Source organism: Cupressus sempervirens, chromosome 6 (assembly GCF_028749045.1).
Source record: "Cupressus sempervirens isolate cs-2001-9-10 chromosome 6, ASM2874904v1, whole genome shotgun sequence".
NCBI classification, from domain to species: domain Eukaryota; kingdom Viridiplantae; phylum Streptophyta; class Pinopsida; order Cupressales; family Cupressaceae; genus Cupressus; species Cupressus sempervirens.
Window position 1 is genome coordinate 171,227,473 of NC_143123.1, and position 15,781 is coordinate 171,243,253.

The 15,781-nt window shown below is 39.3% G+C and overlaps 1 pseudogene; it reads right to left on the bottom strand.

Annotated features, from left to right (window-relative positions):
• Window positions 1–3,049: 3,049 nt before the first annotated feature.
• On the bottom strand, window positions 3,050–3,436 carry LOC149551798 (heat shock cognate 70 kDa protein pseudogene; annotated as a pseudogene).
• Window positions 3,437–15,781: the final 12,345 nt, after the last annotated feature.

The window sequence follows — 15,781 nt, forward strand, 5'->3', positions numbered from 1 at the left end:
TATAGAACCAATTGTATTGGAAATATTATCAACGTCTACATCCAAGTTGTTAGATAGATGTTGCCTTTGTCTCTCTTTCATCAAGTTAACCTTCATCACATGCTTACACATGTATCCTTGTATCGAAAATTCGCAAGAGCACATAGATAGACTAGGTGAGGAGCTATACACTTCATATTGAAAATTGGGATTGCTTTCACTTGTCACCCATGCTATGTGATCATTAGTGTCATTGAATATAACATGCTCATCTGAAATTTTCATAGCCCGAACCCAAGATGTATTTTCAATTTTTTCAATATCAAAGTTCCTATAGAAACCATGTTTTCTACTGACCTGCACCCACCAATAATAGACATAAACATGTGTTGAAAGTTGATATACCAACCAATCAACATGACGATTTGTAGCACGCTCAATTGTTTTCAAGAATCGTCTCTTTAAGTGTGAATGGTAAGACTCTATGGCACCATTTGTCTCTTGTCCTGCATGTTTAAGTGTATGGAAACATCTAGCCCACATACTCAATCTATTAGACCCTTGTCCCTTAAAATATTCAATGAATGAGGGTTGTGCATCTTTAAAGTGGTCAATAAAATTGTGAATCTCATTCTTTGTTGAATCCTCGCTTTTTGAATGATGCATGATAAATCCAAGTCTATCAAACATCTCTTGTCTAATTGCATTATCTTTGACCTTTGCAATCAAGTTCTTTAGCCATGCACGTCTAACATGCCAAGTGCACAGATATACATCACACTGAAAAACTTCTCTGCATCATAAATACTTCCACTCAGTGTCAAATTTTATATTATAGGAGGCATTGAAATATTTTAAAAAATTAAAAATGGATAAATGATTAAAAAAATATACCTAATAGCTTTGATCTCAGCAACTGCATCATCCACCATGAATGCATTTAGTTTCCAATTAATATTCTTCAAGTGAGCTCGTTGAAGAAGAATGTGCATCCAATATGTGATATCATATGCACAAGATCTGGACATAATAATCCATGCCACAGGTACCCCCATATGCTTTGAGTCGAATTCAAGCATTGTATACAATTGAAACTATCATAAGACATCAGCATAATGTATCAATACTATACTTTAACTGTAAATATTTCGAAGTTAAATCTACAATGCAATACACTATATACCTTCATCGCATTGGTACCAAATGTAGAATCCATGGCCAATATATTGTTATGGCCATATTGAAGCATCCAATCAAGTTGCTCTGGCAATTGAATCCCTAGCACAAATGGGACCTCTCCATCTCCATCAATAGTGGCACTATACTCTTGATATGTAAACCATTTGTCAGGGTTTGCCAAAACCCATTGTTGCACTGAAAGAGCATCACTACTATCATACATGTATTTTAATGACTTAATTTTGTGATCAATATTTGCAATATCATCCATCGTAAGAAAATCATCCCTAGAAGATTGACCCTCAAATATTGTCATCTTTTCATGCACCATTTTCTTATGGTTTTTATGCACTGCATCTGCAGGCATGCTAAGTAATAGCAATGATTCGGCCCATTGATGTAATTGCTTACTAATAAATGGTGCAAAGAAGGACCTTGATCCAAAAAATGCATTGTTCATTTGACCATGACAAGGTATGCCACTCTTGTTCACATGTTGAACTTGATGGTACCATATCAATACATGGTTTGGCCTATGAACCATGATTCGAGTGCTAAAATGACAGGTACAACCACATCGTGTATGTTTGCGACCAGGTCTACTACCTTTCCATAATTTGGGAATAGAGGAAGGATAAAATGGTGTTGCATCTTTTTCTTTATAGTCCTCTGGTCCAAATGTACACCAATACCTATGGAAATCATGAAGAATCTTCATATTAATAATATGCATAATTAACAAATGATTATAGACACTATTTACTTTACAATTGAAAGTATAAATAATCTTAGCTAGAATATTAATCTTACATGGTGTATTCCAGATAACTATTAATCCTATCTTTTGTATCGAAACTTTGAGAGGGCTTCCTTGAATGACTTTTGTAAAAGCATGTTAGATATGAGTCCCTTGAACATTCTCCCTCGATAAAATCTTTCAATCTATCAGCTTCAATCCAAGCTGAAAATAGTTCTGAATCTTTAAGTACATATTTTTTCCATGAAAGATCCACATAAGAATATTTTCCGCTACATGGGCATTGAACTGCTTCATCCATGATGTGAGACCAATCAACATCCATCTAATATACAAAAAAAAAAAATTAGAACCCAATAACTCATGGTATGTATGTTGGTTTGTCTTTTGCACCTCCTCTACAAATTTAAACTATCACAACTCTCATGGCACCTGATTGAGTTTCATGTTTGCCTTAACAATGGTGGGTGGCTTTTACTTTGTGTGATATGCATTCATGGCGGAATACTGATTTTGAATGTTGATGATAAGAATTTGATCATAGTTCATATGGGTAATCAAATTTGGGTTATATTTGAATTGGGTACTTGCAGGTTAGAAGGATGCTGAGTTTGGAAGAGAATGAAATTGGGCCTCCTTGGTTGAAGCCATTGTTGCAGAAAAGTTTCTTCATTCCTTGCAGAATTCATGGAGATTCCAACCATAGCGAGGGCAACATGTATTGCCTTGATTGTATGTCTGGTGGATTATGCACCTATTGCCTTGAACATCATAGTGATCATCACATTGTTCAGGTATAGCAGTCCCTACATTGAAAAGCATTAAAGTTTGAGCTTACATGATCCAATTGTTGCTACAGGAACTTATCAACATTGTATGATTGTCTTCTTGAGAGTTGAAGCAATATCTATCATGGATTATGTTTGAAATGGTCTCGGCTCTTTTCCAATTATAGCCTATCAATTTCAGTGATTAAGCCAATCTTCAAGGATTCATAGTGCTCCCCAATACCTCTTTTGAGAAACTGATTAATAATGAAAAACCCATCAAGCCTAGTGCATAAAGCAATTTTCAAGCATTCATAAAGCACTGCCTATGTCTATTTTGAGAAAACAGTTAAGATTGAAAAACCCTTCAAGCCCAAAGTTTAAGCCAATCTTTAGCTGCAAATACTCTCTTCTCACCTTTAAAAGTCACTTGAACTAGAGGCTTGTCATTCTTCCCCGGAACAGTGGTGAATGGCCACAATTGTTTGTCAGACCGCACAAAGGGATCATTGTATCTTCTTCCAATGAGTCTCTTGACATCAAACACGATGTTGGTAGGATTAGTTGAAATCTGAACTTTGGCAGCATTCCCAACAAGCCTTTCATTGGGGGTGAAAGCAACCATGGACGAAGTGGTTCTGTTACCTTGGTCATTTGGAATAATTTCAATTCTGTCATGTTGCCACACTCCAACACAGCTGTAAGTTGTCCTCAGATCAATGCTAATAGACTTAGCTTTGCCTGCTCTTTCCATGGTAAATTCTGCATGAATGTAAGACAAATATTTGGGAAATACTTCAGGTTTTGAATCACGCAGGAAAATGGTGTTATTAATTTTATAATGAATTACTTTAAGAACAGACTACAACTGTCATTATGTGGGAGGCTTTGTCTTTGCCAGCACAAAGGGATTTCCTTTAACATGCACCAAGGAGCTTCAATCGGTGAAATAATGTTTCAGCCAAAAGTATAGCAATTTCAATCAGTCTATGTCAATTAAAAGAGGATGTCCTTAGTCGTTGCTAATCACCTTGTTCATAATCATTTGATTTATTATATGGTTAGCAGTTATGTCATGCCAAATTTTTTTGGCCAATTAGCCTAATCTAAGGTATGAACTAGTGTTTAAAGGAGTTGTAAAATTGGATGGTACTGGTGTTAAGACAACAGGAGTTGTCAAAATCTCAGCCTTACCTTTTGGATAAGTTCCTCTGTTTTGGAAGACACTTCAGTTATAGAACTTCCCCCATATTTGCTATATGTTTGTCTAGAGAATTTAGAGCCAAGACAGGAGGATATTTATCTACTATAGTGATTTGAAGATACTGAAATGTCCGTGAATGCAAATAGAACTCAAAGTATAGCGAAGAATAGTCTTCTCAAGTTTTAATATAGAATATAGACTTTGAGGCATTTGGCATTTAGGGTGTTCCTAGAGAGCAAAACAAAGAGGTGGACAATCTTGCAGCAGTTTGAGGGGAAATTTGAAAATAGTTCAAATTTTGATACACAGAAGAAAATGCTATTGCAAAAACCTTCTACTATTCATATCCCTATTTTTCTATTATATTGTCCCATTAGCTCTTTATTCTTCTTGGTTCTAAGCTAAGGCTGTGTTGACAACTTCCATAATTTCTTTTGCTACAATAATAGAAGAAATCTGGTATCCCTCTCGCGTCAACTACTTCATACCATTCTGTAGCATTCAATTTGAGTCCTCTTTGCTAGCAGCAGTAGAAGATCCAGTTTCAGGCATTGATGGTTGTCTGGTAGCTATTTAATAGTTGTTTCCCCTGATTTAGAAATGGTGGAACGATTTTATTGAGTTTAAAGAGCAGATTAAAGGACATCAAAGAGAAAAATTTAAAAAAATGGAAATAGACACAACACAGTGAATTACGTGGCTCACCACATCATCTGTGTCATAGGTGGCTAAACGTTCAATATAGAATGCAAACTATCAATTACGGCATCGAGAAACGTTCTAGTTTTTAATAGAAAACACAGAAATGAGACTGCAATTCATTTGCAATACAAGAATTTTAAATGGAGAATAGGATTTAAAATTACATACCTTGAATTGGCTGGAAAAAACTTGAACAGTGCCCTTGTGAAACGAATTGAAATCATGGTAAAAGAAATAAAAAACCCAGACATGGAGTGGAGCGCGCAGGACGGAGAAGCGATTAAATGGTTTAATGACAGTGCGTGGAAGTAGGTGGATTAAAAACGAAATAGTCACGGCAGGAGTATGTTGGATTTTACGGTTTACTTTCACCGTTACGGAGTAACAGCGTTACAGAGGAACTTGGAAGATTACGGAGGAGATGGGGGACGGAGCTGGGGAGTGGACCCCACAGTACCACACTAAGCGGTCAACGCTTAGTGTGCGATGTTTAAGCCGCGCGGTGGTAGAGAGATGACCGCGGACTGTGTCGTGTGGCTGCAAAGTGGAATTGGAATGGTTGAGGTGGGAGTGCATGAACTCTCAACTCTATCTATGTTATCTTCTTCTTCATTTTCCAGGTCTCTCTTCCCGCATGTGCGCTTTTTCTTTTGTCAATGCGTCGGAACCTTGAGAACGTGGATGACGTTTCACGACGTACGCAGATTGAACAATAATAAATACTTTTTATTTTATCTCTATCTCTCGTTTCCTGTATCTACGCCCGTGTTAGTTGCCTTTATATAACCATGCAGCCCAAGGTGCGGAATCAGGCAAAACCAAAAGCAATATGAAAATTAATAATAAAAAAAATCTAGGAAAGCGATTGCAGGGGCGCATGAATCAGTAGCCAAAATTAATCGTGCATGATTTCTGTTGTGGGATTTTACACCCAGAAAAAATGAATTTTCCTGTGCGCTCGTAGTTTGGGAGAAAAATATATATTTGAAGTGGTGAGAAATAGCAAAGGCTGGTAGGTGGGAAATGGAAATGGGTGGTAGAGAGATGACCGCGGACTGTGTCGCTGCACAGTGGAATTGGAATGGTTGAGGTGGGAGTGTATGAACTCTCAACTCTATCTCTGTTATTCTTCAATTTCCAGCTCTCTTTTCCCGCATGTGTGTTTTTTCTTTTGTCAATGCGTGGGAACCTTGAGAAGGTGGATGACGTTTCACAACATACGCAGATTCAACACTAACTACCTTATATATTTTATATATATATAAAATAAGCCGATAGATATCTTTTTCGAGGCACCTATTACATTGAACGAAATTATAAAAATAGAGAAGGATATCTCTCGACTTATTTTATATATATATAATATATATAAGTGCAAAATGAAAGACATTATTTTTAAAATTATAATTCATTATAGTTAATATATTATGAATTTTTTTAATTAATAAATATTTAATATTATTATGATTTAGTAATTTACAAGAATGAATAATAATAATTATATATATAATATTTTATGGTACATTATAGAATTTATATGGTCACTTCAAAAATATGCATAATGGAATAGATTCCCTTTGAAAAAATAAATAAATCACCACCTATATAATAATTAATACAATCAATTTTACTTTTTATTGAACTAATTAGAATTAAACTTTGGATTGAAATTAGAGTTTTCATTTGAATTAGTGTTAGCTAGAGCTTTATCCTTAAAGGTAGATTATGATTTGCAATAGAGAAAAGGTCATAGTGGGACTTCTTTAAGAAAATCAAGGGTTAAAGAGTTACTAAGGCTGCAACTTTTATAATACATGGAACTAGCGTATTATTCATTAAATTAAAGTCTCAAAAACTCTCTCATGTTTCTTTATCTCCCATCCTTCAAACTATGCCCACCCCACGCACCTTACACACACCCCCGCCCACCCCCCCCGCCCCCCACTCTCTCTCTCTCTCTCTCTCTCTCTCTCTCTCTCTCTCTCTCTCTCTGGCCTAAATTATCCTCTTTCTATATTTACCTCTATCTCTCCCCACTCCCCCTTCTATATTTCTTCCATCTCCCTGCCCTTCTAGCGATTACTTCCTCCTAAATACCTTATATATCTTTACATCATGTCTCTTACTCTATCTCACACATCTCTCTTTCCCAAACATATAATACATATATCTCCCACCATAATTACTCTCTTTCCCTCTATCCCCACCCTCCTCTCAACATATCTTCTCCTATTTAACCCCCCCAGCCTTGTCCACCCACTTATCACTATTATCCTCTCTTCCTTCCTTCATTACCATGTTCATCTATCATATTCCCTAATTATTATATTTACCCCATCTCTCCCCTGTTCCCTCTTTCTCTTATATCCCTCCCCCTCTCACCATCTATTCCTCTTGATTACCATATAGCCCTAGCCCATGTCTCTCAACCTCTAGGCACTCCTCTCTCTCTCTCTCTCTCTCTCTCTCTCTCTCTCCCTCCCTCCCTCCCTCTCTCCCTGTCCCTGTCCCTCTCCCCCAAACTCCTCACCTCATCACCATTTCCATCCATTCAATGCCCTAATTATTCTCTCTCTCCACCTAATCTCTCTCCTCTTCAACATTGTCTCTTTCTACCTCATACCTTCCTACATTTCTCCCTTCTTCCTATTTCCACCCTTACTTACCATATGCTCTCCTTTATTATCATTTATCTCTACATCATCTCTCTACCTCCTTTATCTCTTTAAGTCCCCTCTCCCTCCTCTCACAATCTCTTACCCTTATTTACTATCTATATCTACCCCTAAGTGCCAGTGATGCATTCATACTAATTGAAAAGACCCTCTCTCTCTCTCTCTCTCTCTCTCTCTCTCTCTCTCTCTCTCTCTCTCTCTCTCTCTCTCTATCTCTCTCCATTCAATATTTTTGATTCATGTAATTAAAATTAAATTTAGGGTAGAAATTAGATTTTCATTTTTTGTTAGTGTATATATATCTTGATTATGTATGTGTATATGTGTCTATGTATATACCATTTCTCTTTCTATGTACATTTGTGCATGTGTGTATAGGTGTGTATATGTGAGTATATATGCATCTCTCTATGGCTATCCTAAACCCTAACTATCCTCTTTCTTGAGCTCTATGTCACATCTCTACCCCCTCCCTCTCTTTTGTATGCCCTCTTCTCGTTATCCCTTCCCATGAGGTTGCAAAAAAAGGATGAGAAGTTGAGAGAGAAAGTATAATTGCATAATTACCCTCTCTCACACAAACCCCCCCTTCTCCCTCACACACACACACACACACACACACACACACACAAAATATTCTCTCCCATAACATCTCTCACACATATTGCCTTGTAATTACCCTCACCTATTCTATCCTCCATCGCCATCTCTCTCTATTCTAAGTTCTAGGTATCCTCTTTCTTTCTAGCTCTATCTCTTCTCTTGCCTCTTATTAACCTAGCATTGGAGTTATTATGACCTCTCACCATATCTTGGATCCTTTTTGCAATTTATGTCTACCACATTTTGGTCACCCTCTCCCCCTTCTCCCACTCTCTCTTACAAGTTCTACATGTTGGAAAAATGTACAGAGCTCCCATCATTCATGACAAGGGCTTAACTGCCTACTATGTACTATAAGTTGAGTGGTTGTATTTAGCATTGACAAATCAATACTTTGGTGCAATAGAAACCTCACTCTAAGAATATATATATATCTCTCTCTCTCTCTCTCTCTCACACACACACACACACAATCCCATTCTTCTACTCTCCTCAGTCTCACCATATCATCCTCACTCTATACCCACTATATCTTCTTCATGTCTCTCACCCCCTCCTCATCCTATTATAATCTCTTTTTCACATGTCCCTATGTAATTACTCTATGTTATTGTCCCTCTCCCCCTTCCATCACCCCTTTTTTCTATTATGAGTCCTAACTATCCTCCTTATTGAGCACTATCTCATATCTCTAACTCTTCGCCTTCTCTCTCTACCTCATCTCTCTCATCTCCCCTTTCTCTTTGTCTACCTAATATTTTTCCCTTCCTCCTATATGTTTCTCCCAACTCTCTTGTAATGGGCACCCCTGGATGTCCCAAAAAACTAAACCAAATTGCTGAAAGGAATTATGTCAAACAGTTTGCATTCAACTTCTTAAAACCCCTTATAACTCCGGAAATCAAACGTTTATTTGTTTGTTGTGTTTCATGCATGGAATTGGTATCATACAACATAAACAAGAAAGGAACTACAATAATATGCAAAGTGGAAATGAACTGCTGCTAATAAAATGTTATTTTCAGAATTCATAAAACCAAATACATGGCAGATTTATCAACTCACTGATTACTTCAGCAATATTGTCATAATACTCCAGCCCATGCTTACGAACTTGCTGCTACAATACTTTGTCCTTCAATCAGCCCACTACCTTCGTAATACCATTCCCTCAAAGTGGCATAAGCGTCGGACAAGTAGTGAAGAAGATATGAGCAAAATACCAAATCTGCCTATAGCCGAAAATGCAACTAAACTGCCTGATAATGAAGCCAAAAACAAAGAATTCCAAAGGCCAAACCCCAAGGGAATGACATCTAGAATGTGACAAGAGAGGATAGACGTCCTCAAATGCCAAGAACTGAGCTGCAACTCACATACCAATTTCTTCTCATATTCAACCTGCCTAATGAAGCCACAGATGCTTCCTTTTATTCTATTCCCACGGGTCCGCTCAACTCATATGGGCAATGTGGGATAAAAGATGTGTAATATAAAACATATATTAAAATACCCCTTATGTCTCCCTTGGGTACACATCACCATAAAATAAATATTAAAGTAACACTTTAATATTTTACAATTAAATTAGACGTTACTTTAATAAAACTTCAGGCATTAAAATGTATTAGCAATCGAACTTCGAATAATGCGAGTGATAGCTCATCGGAAAGCTCTCACCGAGGAGTATCGAATCCAATCACCAAAATTGACCTGCACTGTGTCCTGCCGACTTACTAAAAATAGTAAGTATGCCTAAAACTGAGTAAATCAACTTCGTTTTGGCCCAAACTGGAAATGACTAGGCCAAAACACTCCAAGATCCCATTAAACCCTTCGTTAGCCCTCGGGACCATGTAGAACAAGGCTAACGCGCACACACTTGGTCAACTGCTAAAATGGGGACATTACAGTCCGCCCCCCTTGAAATTGCTTGTCCTCAAGCAATCTCAGTCCAGCCTGCTGAATAACCTGCTCACTCTCCCATGTAGAATTTTCCTCCGGCAGGTCTTTCCATCTGACCAAATACTCCTTCACTATCCTGCTTCTAAGCTTCCTCTCTCTGGTATCCAGAATAGCCTCAGGTACTAACACAAGCTTCCCCTCTTCATCCAAAGGGGGTAAATCTGCAGAAGGCACTACACTCTGACCAATGGCTTTCTTAAGCCTAGACACATGAAACACATTGTGCACTCGATTTCCTTCTGGAAGCTCAAGCTCATAGGCGACTTTGCCCACTTTGCGAATCACCCTGTATGGACCATAAAATCTAGGTTTCAACTTTTCAGCTCCGCTCTTCTTGAGCGATGACTGTCTATATGGTTGTAGCCTCAAGTAAACCATATCCCCTACCTCGAAGCTGCGCTCTATTCGGTGCTGATCAGCATACAATTTCTGTTGATTCTGGGCCTATTGTATATTCTCTTTGAGCACTTTCAGGATGTCCTGACTATCCTGCAATAAGTTTTTGGCTTTGGGCACTCTACTGTCCCCCAAAACTAAATCCATGAAGCTAGGTGCTTCATAACCATAGAGTGCCATGAAAGGAGTCATCTTGATGGACATATGATAAGTGGTGTTATAACAATACTCTCCCATATGCAACCATCTGATCCAAGCCTTTTGTTGTGTAGTTACATAGTTCCTCAAATATCCTTCCGCCCATTTATTCACAATCTCTGTTTGCCCATCTGTTTGCGGATGATAACTAGTGCTAGGTGTAAGATCTGTACCACACAACCTAAACAACTCTTGCCAAAAAACACTCATAAACTTACTATCCCGGTCGCTGACAATGAATCTGGGCAACCCATGTAACCTGAATATCTCTTTAAAGAAAAGCTCTGCCACCTGTGCTGCTGTGTAAGTGGACGGAATAGCAATGAAGTGAGCAAACTTCGTCAAGCGGTCCACCACCACATAGATGCAATCCCTTCCCTGTACTTGTGGTAAACCAGTGATGAAGTCCATCGAAATACTTTCCCATTTCCTATTAGGAATGGGCAAGGGCTGTAATAAACCTGCAGGAAATGTGTGTTCTCCCTTATTCTGTTGACAAACCACACACTCCCTGACATACCTATGAACATCATCCTTGAGCCCTTTCCATGAAAACCGCTCTCGGATCTGCCTGTAGGTCTTGAAGACCCCCGGATGTCCAGCTGTGGGTGCATCATGAAATGCCTTCAGTATCGCCTCTCTCAAACGTGATGATGGAATCAAATAAACCCTGTCCTGAACTCTGATCAATCCATCTATCACCTCATAGCGATCATCCTGTATGGTACCTGAAATCAATCCAAAAGCCCAAGCATCTCCGACATACTCTGCTATAATCCGATCTCTCTAATCTCCTGAAATCTTTGCCAGAGCACATAAGTGAGGTCTCCGAGATAAGGCATCAGCCACCACATTTTTCTTACCTTTGACAAACTCTATGTCAAAGTCATAAGCCTACAATTTAGTCACCCATTTTTGTTGCCGGTCATTAAGATCACGTTGGCTCATGAAGTATTTAATACTATTGTGATCAGTCTTGATCACAAAACGTCCACCTACCAAATATGATCGAAATTTGGCCAATGCATGCATTATGGCCAACATCTCCCGGTCATAGACAAAATAACTTTTCTCAACTCCTCGGAGCTTCCTACTCTCGAATGCAATGGGATGCTTCTCCTGCATCAATACTGCTCCAATCCCATCACCAGATGCATCACAATGAAGCTCAAAAGGCTTCGTGAAATCCGGTAGAGCTAGAACTGGACATGAAGACATTATCTGCTTGAAATGCTCAAAACACCTCTGTGTTGCCCCTGTCCACACGAAGGATCCTTTCCTGGTAAGATCTGTCAAGGGTGTAGCAATCTGTGAGAATCCCTTAACAAACCTCCTATAAAAACCACATAAACCAAAGAATCCCTTAAGCTGTGTAAGGTTTGTGGGAGTAGGCCATTCTACCATAGCTCTAATCTTTTCGGGATCAACCCGAACGCCATCTGCACTAATGATATGCCCCAGGTAAAGGAGCTCAGTCATGCCAAACTCACATTTAGATTCCTTGGCATATAATGACTCTCTCTCCAGAATAGATAACACCTCCTCTAGATGATGTAAGTGCTCCTCCCAGGTCTTACTGAAGACCAAGATGTCATCAAAGAAGATCAAGACAAATCTCCTCAGCTGCTTCCTGAATACCTGGTTCATACAACTTTGAAATGTAGTAGGTGCATTGGTTAGACCAAATGGCATAACCATGAACTCAAAGTGGCCATAGTGACATCGGAAGGCTATTTTCTCAATGTCCTTTGCTCTCATCCTGATCTGATGGTATTTGGATCGCAAATCAATTTTGGTGAAGAAGCATGCCCCATGCAGCTCATCAATCATAGGAATGGGATACATGTTTTTAATTGTTTTCTTATTCAGTGCCCTGTAATCGATGCACATGCGCATCGTCCCATCCTTCTTCTTTACCAATACTACTGCTGAAGCAAAAGGGCTCTTACTGGGCCTGATATGCCCCATCTCCAACAAATCCTTAATCGCCTTCTCTATCTCATCCTTGTGTTTCTTAGGATGACGATAGGGAGTAATCATAACTGGTTTGGCTCCTTCCTCGAGCTCAATAACATGTTCCATCCCTCTGTCAGGAGGAACCCCATGAGGAATATCGCTAAATACTTTAGCGTGTCTATCGAGTATCTTCTGGACATCTAGTGGATGACTCTTTTCTTGTGGCTCTGGTGAAGTTGGCATAATGTGGCACTCTGCCGCCCACTCTATGTCATCATGACGAAAAAGTCTCTGCATTCTCCTCAAGGACACTATTCTGCAACCTCCATCTGAAAGCCCTCTAAGTACCACAGTTCTCCCCTCATGCTGGAATCTCATCTCCAATTTCGCTAGATTGAGTGTGAACTCAACTAGTGAAGCCATCCATGTCATGCCGAGGATGACATCATAATCTCCCATGTCCACAACATAGAACTCATCCTCCAACTCGTAGCCATCTCCAAACTTGATGCGAAGATTAGATATCTTCCGAGTGCATAATAACTTATCACCGTTAGCCACCATGACTCTAAACCCATCATGCTCCTCTGTCTGTAACCCTCTCCTGGCTACCAACTGTGCATCTATGAAGTTATGTGTAGCCCCAGTGTCAATAAGAGATATCACTTTCTGCCCCTGGATAGTACCCCTGACCTTAAATGTGATTGCCTTTTGGGCCCCTGTCAAGCGTGCCAACGATCTATCATCCTTAGGAATGTTGCTCTCCTCTATAGTGTTACCCTCATCTGAATCGGAGTGCTGATCCTCCCCTTTTAACTCTGACTCTTCTGCTGAAAAATACTCCATTTGATTTGCCTTAGCCTTGAGAGAACATTTATGAGATAAGTCCCAAGGCTCTCTACAATGGAAGCACAGCTTCTTCTTTCGAAGTTCATTCAAGGTTTCATTGTCTAGTCCTTTTGATCCTTCTTTGGGTTTGCTATACTCTTTCTAAAATGATTTTTTGTCTTTGTCCTTGCGGTAGGAAGAATCTGTTGAATGGTTTTTTCCTTTGTATACTGAAGGGGCTAAATCTAGTGCCTTTTTAGTTGCTTCAGCTAACGTGAGTGGATCATGTCCCTTCACCCAACCTCGTAATGGATCAGCAAGACCATCACAAAATAACACCACCAATCTCCTAGGAGAGATATCAGTAACAAGTACAGACAAGCGCTAAAACTCGGCAATGTAAGCATCCACAGAACCTGACTGTTTTAACTGTGCTAGCTCCTTGAAATGTAACTCGGGATCCTTAGTGTCAAATCTCCCAATCAATGTTTCAGTGAATTCCTCATAGGATGTAATCTGATTATGCCCCAAAGTCACCATGCCATGATGCCACCATTCATGTGCAATGCCATCCAAGTGCATAGCCGCATACTTGATAGCCTCCTCCTCAGGCATAGGATTTAGCTGCAAGTATGTATCTACCTTCTGCACCCAAGCTCGTGCAGTCATCTTCCCTGAAGCATCATAATAAGGTAAAGAAAGTTTTCCAACTTTCTTCCTCAGCTCAAAGTTTTGATTCCTCCCTCCTGCTTTAGGCATGTGTCTCATCCTCAAGTCCATATAATCTCTAAGAGAAATATCCGTCTGAAACTCTGGTCCACTAGCCTCCCAGTCCCTCTTGAACTGATCCTGTAACTCGATAATCTGCAGTTCGTTTACTGGATGAACCGGATCTCTGGGTGGAAAAGTGGGTAGAAGAGGTCTCGAGCTCGCAGTTCGTGCTGGGCGTGCAACGTTTCTAAAGTTATCAGCCTCATTCCCATTATTGCCGTGTCCATTATTACCATTAATGTTATTCTCAGGACCATTGTTGTTGCCTTGGCCTTCATGGTTATTGTTTCCCCCATTTTTATTGTTTCCCTCGTTGTTATTGTTTCTGTTGTTGGCATCACCTGGATTAATATTGACACCCATCTGTCTAGCCATGAGCTGTAACATCATGTCCATTCGCCTATTCTGCTCCTGCTGCATACGCTGCCCCTGCTCTAATGTATCCAGTAACTGTCAGAACAGTACCTCCTCCTGATCTGGACCAGCATTTCTGCCTCCGCCTAATCCTGTATTCCTGTCATCTCGATCACCCATATTATTGTCCTGATCACAGAATATCTCCTCTGTGTCTGTATGGTTGAATTCAATGTCCCCCTGCACGGATGTACTAGACTGTTTGCTTTGCAAGTCTGAAATCCTATTTTGTCTTGCTCTGGTATCGCGGAAATTATAAGACCCCTGTCGCATGCTCAAACATAAATGCTTAGCCTGTGTTTTTTTTACTTACTTTTTCCCTCTATCCGGCTGTTCCAAATTCCCTATAAGACCTCCATAGGATGGCAGGACTTATAGCTCTGATACCACTGTAATGGGCACCCCTGGATGTCCCAAAAAACTAAACCAAATTGCTGAAAGGAATTATGTCAAACAGTTTGCATTCAACTTCTTAAAACCCCTTATAACTCCGGAAATCAAACGTTTATTTGTTTGTTGTGTTTTATGCATGGAATTGGTATCATACAACATAAACAAGAAAGGAACTACAATAATATGCAAAGTGGAAATGAACTGCTGCTAATAAAATGTTATTTTCAGAATTCATAAAACCAAATACATGGCAGATTTATCAACTCACTAATTACTTCAGCAATATTGTCATAATACTCCAGCTCATGCTTACGAACTTGCTGCTACAATACTTTGTCCTTCAATCAGCCCACTACCTTCGTAATACCATTCCCTCAAAGCGGCATAAGCATCGCACAAGTAGTGAAGAAGATATGAGCAAAATACCAAATCTACCTGTAGCCGGAAATGCAACTAAACTGCCTGATAATGAAGCCAAAAACAAAGAATTCCAAAGGCCAAACCCCAAGGGAATGACGTCTAGAATGTTATAAGAGAGGATAGACGTCCTCAAATGCCAAGAACTGAGCTGCAACTCACATACCAATTTCTTCTCATATTCAATCTGCCTAATGAAGCCACAGATGCTTCCTTTTATTCTATTCCCACGGGTCCGCTCAACTCATATGGGCAATGTGGGATAAAAGATGTGTAATATAAAACATATATTAAAATACCCCTTATGTCTCCCTTGGGTACACATCACCATAAAATAAATATTAAAGTAACACTTTAATATTTTACAATTAAATTAGATGTTACTTTAATAAAACTTCAGGCATTAAAATGTATTAGCAATCGAACTCCGAATAATGCGAGTGATAGCTCATCGGAAAGCTCTCACCGAGGAGTATCGAATCCAATCACCAAAATTGACCTGCACTGTGTCCTATCGACTTACTAAAAATAGTAAGTATGCCTGAAACTGAGTAAATCAACTTCGTTTTGGCCCAAA